Here is an 8692-nt window from a genome sequence, read left to right on the forward strand (position 1 = left end):
CTGAACCTCAGCAGGAGAGCTAAGACGGTGCACCCCAGAAACAGCTGCCAAGCATCCTGACTTGAACCACTGCTAGTGAGGATTGCTGAATGGATACAGACACAGTCCGTTCTCCGAAATGCAAAAAGTCTATCACAGAGGCGGTTCCCCCACGTCAAGCACAACTCTGCCAATGGATGGATGGATTCAGAAAATACTTTGGTGCAAAGACTGGAAACATATGCATAAGGCAGATCCATTGAGGGCTATTTAATCACTAAACTGCATTAGACTCTGGAAATCCCTCGACCTGAAAAGAGTCAGAAGCTGGGAGAGTACTTAGGAAACATCCCTGGAGGGGTTCAAGGCCAGGCTGGATGAAGCTTTGAGCAACCTGGGCTGGTGGGAGGTGTCCCTGCCCATGGCAGGGGGGTTGGAACTCAGTGATCTTGAAGGTCCTTTCCAACCCAAACCATCCTGTGATTCTATGAAAGAATCGCCCATGCTTGCCCTCTTCTCAGTCTTCCCTGGGTGACTGCTCACAGCCTGGGCTGCGAGATACAGCACTGGCCTAGAGAGAGACTGGGACAGAGTTCTGAGCCAGCGAGGCTGCTTTACATATACCTTGTGTATAAAAAAACCACTACATATCACTTTAATCTATCTGAACCATGGAACTATTCTAGTGAAAAACACTACAGGTCATGCAGAGATGCTCTGCCATTCAGACCAGCAATGGGCAATGAAGTTCCAACACGGTATGTGCTGTGTGGCTGTTACCACACCAGTGTCACACAGAGATCCTGGAGAACGGGAAGTAAGGGAGGTCTCAAGTGCTGACGAGACTTCTCTGTGGACAGCTAAGAGCTGGCTCAGCATCACTCAGCCCTCCCATCCAGGAAAATTAGGCAGCTCCAGTCCTAGTGCACAAACAGGTAAAGAGGGACACTAGGTGATAAAACAATTTGCCTGTGGATGCTCAGTAAGTCTAGATGGGATTAAAACCCTTCTACCTGTTTTTTTTTCCAGCATTAAGATCAATGTTCGAGGTCACCACTGCTTCAAGGTTCAGAAAATACAGCACATGTAGAAGCTGAGCCAGATTTCGGATCTGCAAAGCTACAGAGACCTCTCCTGACTGTAACACGGGACAATTACAGCTTCTGTTTCCTGAAGCAGGACCTCATTTGAACAGCCAGAAGCCACAGTTCACGTGCTGCAGGTTAAATCTTGTTCTTTATCCTACGGACCACAGGTTAACTCCCTTACAAAATTTGTGGTGGGGAACCAAGCCAACATAGCCTGGCAGTGCTGGTATGGGAGCTCCTGGGGGCTTCGCAAGGCTCTCTGAGCAACCAGCTCAGGTTCTGACTGCAAGGGGCAAGATCTGGTGACAGGGGACAGCCTCCATTCAGTCCTTAGCCCACCTTGGTTTCTCTCCTCTGACGATGCCCCCTGCACCTACCTTGCAGAAGGCACAGTGGGTCCAAGGAGTTGGGGTCCCACTCCCACAGACACGTGGGACACCCTGCCAGGCTCTCCTCCTCCAGGAGCAGCCCAGAGGAATGCTCACCCCTTTACCTACAGCACCCTCCCACCATCAGCGTACAACGGCATCCCTTCACTGAGATCAAGACTTAGCTACATCAGGGCACAGGAGGTCTCCAGCTCTGAAAAATATCAGTTAATTCCCTAGCAAGATCTAAAACCAGCAAAACAGGAAAGGATCAAAACCCCTCAACATAAATTTAAAATACATGCTCTCTTCCTACCAAAGGATTGGGGACATGGGACATTGCAATTCTTGGCATCCGCTTAGATGAAACGCCAAAAATCAGTTAAGTCTGAGTAATTTATACTGTCAAAGTTCAATACATATTCAACACGTATATGCTTTCAAAATCACTAAGCAAGAACAAAGATCTGTATCAGCTTTATCACTTACGCTTGGCATAAACATCTCGACAGGACACTCCTGTGATCTCCAACTTCCGCAGGTTTTCACAGATGCCATACTCTGCAATGACACAGATAATAACGTCAACTCTGGCACAAAGGTGTTTGCTACCCGTGATCTTGGTATCTGCTGTTTGAGCAGAAATGAAATCTTATTAGGTGCACACAATAGTCCAAGAATCTTATTGCTGCTTTGAAAAGAAAACCAGATGTAATTATATTGCAGTTTGGGAACACATTTCACAAGCAATGCCTGCAACAAACACACCATAAGGAACATGCAAACACAGCAGAGATACAGATGCTTGCACCCAGACCAGAAAGAGCGTGAAATGTGGAAGGCGCGCTCATTCCAGCTGGGATTGTATGCCCGTTTAGATCAAATCATGATTGTGTGCAGTAATTATCTACTCCCACTGAGGTATCCAACTGGGAAAACTGCTTATTAGGATCCTAAAGAAAAGGTCACAGACTTTAAAAAGAAGGAAAAGGAGACATAAAACAGGCATCAGCATGTACAAATATGGTTACACTTGAAAGCAGATCAGATTGAGATGGGTCTGTTGTACGCTCAACCGCCTTTGATTGCTTACAGAACACCCTGAAAACAAAGCAATCCCGAGATCTTAAAGGCAGCTTTGAAGCAGAAAATGAGATTCTCTCATTCCATTTTCAGGAAGTCAACGCTGAACTTCTAAGAAACTTTAAAAAAAGAAAAGCAAGTACTACCGTCTCAGTGCAAGACATCCTTAGAAGATCAGAGGGAGGAAATGAGAGGAGGGAGATCCCAAAAAATCATCAACAACAAAAAAACACCCTGCTGCAGTGACCCCGTTAGATCTCAGTATGGAAAACTACCCTCCTCGACATCAAAGACATCTATGCCACAGATCAGACAGCAGCTTTCCCCAGCAATACCAAACACCTGCCAGATATTTGACACAAAAGCCTATCTGTGAAGACCCTCATCAAAGCATTAAATACTAATCTTATCCCTGGTCAAGCTTCCTTGAATTCACAATCTACCGTGGCTGCCAAACACCACTGCGTAACGCTGGTAACCTGCCGAAAACTGCAAATTCATTTTTCATATAAGAGAAAAGCAGAAGTTTCCCTGAATGAATCAACTTCCTCCTGTACACTTGCGGTACACCCATACGATGATAAAGCACCGCAAAGCTTACTGTCAGCCCGCCTACGGGGAATACACGTTCTGCAGAAAACCACTTTGGGGAAGCAGCAAGTTCAATAGAATTAAGAGTGGGCAGAAGGGAAAACAAACTCATTACCCTTCGTTAAAAGATGCAAAGGTCAGTGGCAAAGTTTCTGCTGATTTCTGTTAAGAAAAGCCAGAGGAAGCTCTAAGTGTTATCAAACACCAGGCGGGGGGGAGGAAGCACAGTTAGAGAGCAGACAGAGCCTGCCCGAAGCTCCAGCCAGCCAGCACAAAGATGCTATTTAGTGCTCGGCTGCAGCCAGCAGACCCAACACAGCCATCCTGCGGATCTGTGAAACCAGAGCTCTGCTGGAGGCTGGAAATTCATCCCCACTGTGCAGGTCACCCTGCTCCTATCCCTCCTGCCAGAGCTATCAGTGCTTTCAGCCACTGGTCTGGGGATCTGCACCAGTGGGTGTGTGTTCGGTAATTCCACCAAAGGGACAGAGGGAACAGCGTGTTTCCTCAGCTGATAGAGATCTTTGTAAGATGACAGAAGCAGTGTGGTCAGAGCCAGCTGTTTGCAAAGAGCCAGCTCTCTCCCTGTAAACAAATCCTCACCTGGCCAGGGAAGCAGGCAGAGGCACGCTGTGCGCAGCAGGCATTGCAGCGTGATTAAACTCGGTGTCACGGAAGATATTTATATTGCACCAGAAAGGAAGGAGGCACGCGGAGGATCCTGGTTGCTCTCTAACAGCGGTACCAGCACAGTGACGTCCTCTCTTGCTCCAGGACATGCAGATTTTTCCCAAAGCACCTTCCCTGGCAGATGTGTACATCACTCCGAGTGCAGTCTCAGTGCAGTGGCACGATAGAGACACCACCAGCAGGTATCATGACACAACAGGGTGCGCTGGGAAGGGACTTGATGTTAAAGCTTTATCCCAATTACATACAAGTGCCCTTGATAACCTGCAGTGAAATGTTATGAAAGCCAAAGCACTCCTAAAGGTGCTTTTTTTTTGTAGTAGTTCAAATCTTTCCTGAACAAATTCAAAGTTATTCCAAGTAATAGCAAGCTCCTTTAAAAAAAAAAAGACAAAAATTTTGAATTTCGATATTGCTACACACTAACATCAGACATCCAAGGCTTAGAAAGAATTATCAAGGAAAAAAAAAAATCTAATTTCAGTGTGTTTTCACACTCATCAAATTTTATGACAACTAGTCCTCACCCTGTTTTGTTCAGCAAACAACTACAAGGAGCCAAAATCCCAGAGTGATGGCTTAGCTCTGGGTAAGTGCATCACTTAAGCTCTTCTGACCCATGAGCTGTTAACACCACGACAGCCGCTTGATGGGAAAAATCAGTCTCTTGTCTCATAGCACCTACAAAACCTCCTAATATCATAAGCAAGAAAGCTGGCCGTCTCCCTTTAATCCAGAAGAGGGACATAAAATTAAGTAGAGCTTCAAGATAGTAACAGAAAAATAAACTGAAGGTTTTCTTTACATAGACTAGAAAGCCTTTTCCAAGAAAGCTTTGAAGGGCTCAAGCTTCCTGGGAAATTCCACTTGGGTACAATTAAGTCTATTTTAAGGAAAGGTATCTCAGTGCAACAGCTCACCCAGTGAAGTATTTTAAGGAGTTAATAGTCACAGAAATTCACACATTAAATTTATACCGTTAGAAAATCGCTACTTAATCCTGCTTCAAAAGCAAGGTTGGAAATTGGTTTTCAAGTTCTGAGTTGAGCAGCTGGACAGCCTGTTTTACGAGGTTTATAAGGAGTGCTTGAAGGATTTACCCAACACAAAGTGACACAGTGCTGTTTCCATGGTCACACACGCTGGAATTTAAAGGCTGTGGAAAGGCAGTCTCCATTTCTGAGGAACTGCACTAATACTTCTGTAATTTACTCCCTGGCCAGCTCCCACCATATGCTCTTCTAAGCCTCACGTTCTCTTCTCTCCAAGAAGCCACAGCACACACCTCCCTCTCTGCAGCCTACACACGCTGAAAAAAAAAAAAAAAAAACAAACAGCACAAAACAAACAAACAAGGGTCTTTAAATTCAAGTAGGGAAGCAGCCCTGTTCCCATCTCCAGCCCAAACTCCTGCTTTTTCTCTCTCAGCACGGCAATGCCATTAAGCAGCTGCAAGCACTGGATGCGGACATCCGCAATTCAGAGGAAATTAGGATGTCTGGTAGAGCTCAACACCCTTAGCGCTGCTAAATCTCAACTGTGCCCTGGCTAATCAAGTCCTCTAATTATTCCTCAATAAATGCTTGTTTGCAAGGCTGGACAGAGAATAAAAGGCAGAGAAACTTACTGGGTTATTTCAGAGACCACAAAAAGAGGAGATTCTTAGGCTAGCATCTCCGAAATACCAGGTGGATAAGTTTGGAACACCAAACACTTTCCCAAGCACTTCTCCCAGAGGAAGGCTTGTTGTTACCACCGAGATATTTTGCAGCCACAAATAAGGAGTGGAGCAAAATGCAACAAATGGAAGTATTTGCAGAAACCCCAAAGCAAAAGATGGATAGCTTCAGATCTACAGCTTACAGACACATTGAAGGAAGATGCTCTGAAAGATGGCTACGGCTCGTGAGCACCTGCTGTGAGCAGCGAGAAACAACCGCTGGCTTTGAAACGGCACCTGGACAAAGAATATGGACAGAGATGAAGAAAACCCCACGGTGGTTCACCAAAGAAACACACTACCCAGTGGTTTAACCTCCCATAAAGCGAGATTAGAGCCTTGTGACTTATTAAAACCACCTTGGTGTTTACTAGGGTGCAGCACAACAAGAAATCGTTCCTGTTGCGGGAGCAGTTGTACATCAAACGCCTGTGGGGATTCTCCAGAGTCTTGTAAGAGCTGAACTCCATGCAACAGTCCCCTCGTTGAGTGTATAAACCAGATTTCCCGTTCTTCCCACCTCTTTCTATAAAACTTGCTGAAGGTTAGCACCTTTAAAACCTTGGCTGACATTTTTCTGCAGGTCTAAAAGCAGTGGGAGGTTGTTTTCACAAACAAAAGCCTTTTCATCCAAGTTCTATATCTGGTTATTCTGAATTACTGGTCAGTTTCCAGGTGCTCTGCTGCACTCGTGCTCTTTTATTTTAAGACGAAAGCGGTTACCATCTCAAATGGACTATTGGGTGTTAATCAAGGTAGGTCAGGCCACCAGCCAGGGTGAAACACACTTTAATTCAGCTCCCACTGCAGAGATCAGCAATCTCCTATTTATAGAAAACATGACAATGACTGCAATCCTCTTCTTGCCAAAGCAGCAATTCAGAGACACTGTTGACCCCAAACAGCTGCAGTAGCCCTAACAGCAGTGCCAGCGTTACACAACTGCTTCTGGTGAAACCCAGCACGGTTCCAGTTCACCACCACCAGCAAAAGCTACTCCACTTCCAGGAAGAAAAGCCCTTGGGATGCTTGTAGTAATCAAAACGTGTTCTCAAAAACTGGCCCACAGCAGTGCAAGAACAAGATATGAATGCTCAGCGGATTGAGTGCCCCATCTGACCTGGGCGATGGCCGCTCTTTTCCTTACACTCAGCGCTGCTCCTGTCCAAGACGGAGGTAGAAAATGGCTAAAACGAAGCACACAGCCCTCACTCTCTTTCTAGGCCATGCAGCTTCACAAGAAGACACATTACTACACCACGCTTAAACTCAGGCAGATACCAGCGTACACGTAAAAACCATCCTCAGCTGGGAAGTGGCTTGTTTTGGAAAAAGATAACAGAAAGTAATCACATTTTATGTTTGACTATCATGGAGTCACCAAGTAGGACTATACAGAAACACAGCACAGGACATCCTAACTTTTACACGTGTATTTATATACTAACACCTGATGTCCGTACACATACTCCCGTAGTTGCACTCATCACACAGCTGCACGCTCACATCTGAAGACACTCCGCAGCTGAGCATGTGCAGCTGAAATACATGCAGATAAATTAACCACAAACTACCTCCATAAAACAGTGACCGATTTTACATCCACGTGTACAAATACCCAACGTTGCAGTACTACCACAACGGTAATTACTCCCACTGCTGTGTAGAGCAATGCAAAGCACTACCAACAGTGCAAGAAGTCCCGGTTAGGAGCCGCTTGGAGACCTGCAGCTGGTTAAAAGATTGCAGGAACAGTTTCACAGATGGAGTACGTTTTTCAGCCAGGAACCTGACCATCACCAGTTCCGCACAGCTTGCACGCCATGCCTTTGGTACAAGATCTACCTCAACCACACCAGCAGCACACCATGAATTTAACAAACAGGTTTATTTCCCCATCAGGCCTAATTTAGTGGTTCCTTTATACAATAGTCTATCCAATATTTTAAAACTATATGTATTTCTACAGAAACACTTTGCCAGGATCATAACCTATCAAAATAATTAAACTGTGAAGTTTTGCAAACTATTCCTGAAATACGTAAACATCCATGAGGACTCTATCTCAGTGGAGGAATATAAGGAAATAATTAATACAATCTTATTAGCCTGTCTCCAAAAAACAACGTTAAGTTACTGGGGCAATGGGATCATCCCATGTTAAATAAGAATGCTTTGGTGTACATTTTCTAGGTACAGCCTTTGTACTGTCCAAGGGTTCCTGGATAGTGCTGATAAGGCACAAATTCATTCCTGCAAGGTTTAGTGCATCTGATGAGATCCCACTCCCTGTGGCAGGCAGCCTCTCCGCCATACCGAAATTCTTCATCTGATGCCCTCACTGGTATTAAAAACAGAAAACAAACAACAACAAAATACACATGACTTCATGCGCTGGCAGCAGATGCACCTGGCAGGATCACGCTATGAAGGGACGACGAGCACAGCCAGACAGCCCTGGGAGGGTGGGACTGCCACTGAATTAACAAACAGGGGACAGAGAACAACACTGATACAAGGAGTAGAGGGAAAGAATCACAACCTAACAGAGCAGGGCCACAGCAACACAGAACCGAGGCGCTACTGGAAAAAAAAAGTGCCCCCAAGCCTTTACAGCACAGCATCCCTGCAAGAGACACTCCCCAGGAGACACACAGGCAAACCAGGAACCCTCCGAACCGGGCACCATGCCTCCCGAGACGGGACAGGAAGGGATGGATGACCTTACCCAGGCCTGCCCTCCCCCATCCACCCACCAGACCCCGGGGGGCTCCCTGCTCCTGCTTTACCTGCTGTGGCTCCGGGACCCCCAGGAATCCTTCCCAGAACGGCCCTGCGGGCCCCCACCCCCCCCTGCCTCCATCCTCCATCCATGGAAATACCCCATCCTCAGGACAGCCCCAAGGACACCCCACACAGAAGCATCACCTGCCAGGGCTGGGCTCTGTCCCATCCCCATTCCAGCTGTCACCCCGGGGCACAACCCCAGCTTGATGCCCTTCGCTCACGTCACCCCTTTTGCAGCAAGTGCCACCAAGGAGGGACTGTGCCCCTGCCACCTTGTGTGCCCTCCACACACCAAGCCTTGCTTGCACCCCTCATGGCCGCACCACCTGCACCCCCAAGGCCCCTCACACCTCCCTTCTGCACCCCTTTAGGACCCCCCATTACAC

General features: G+C 46.7%; 1 protein-coding gene across 2 annotated transcripts in view; it reads right to left on the bottom strand.

The window, feature by feature from the left end:
- Window positions 1–1991, bottom strand: part of FBXO31 (F-box protein 31) — a 13832-nt gene extending 11841 nt beyond the window's left edge. The window contains exon 1 of one of the 2 annotated variants that reach the window (XM_010086731.1): window positions 1925–1991. The gene's annotated coding sequence lies outside the window, so the exon portion shown is untranslated. The remainder of the gene's footprint in view (window positions 1–1924) is intronic. The other variant, XM_010086730.1, reaches the window with a different exon arrangement.
- Window positions 1992–8692: the final 6701 nt, after the last annotated feature.

Source organism: Pterocles gutturalis, unplaced genomic scaffold, assembly GCF_000699245.1.
Source record: "Pterocles gutturalis isolate BGI_N339 unplaced genomic scaffold, ASM69924v1 scaffold18746, whole genome shotgun sequence".
Classification (NCBI taxonomy): Eukaryota; Metazoa; Chordata; class Aves; order Pterocliformes; family Pteroclidae; genus Pterocles; species Pterocles gutturalis.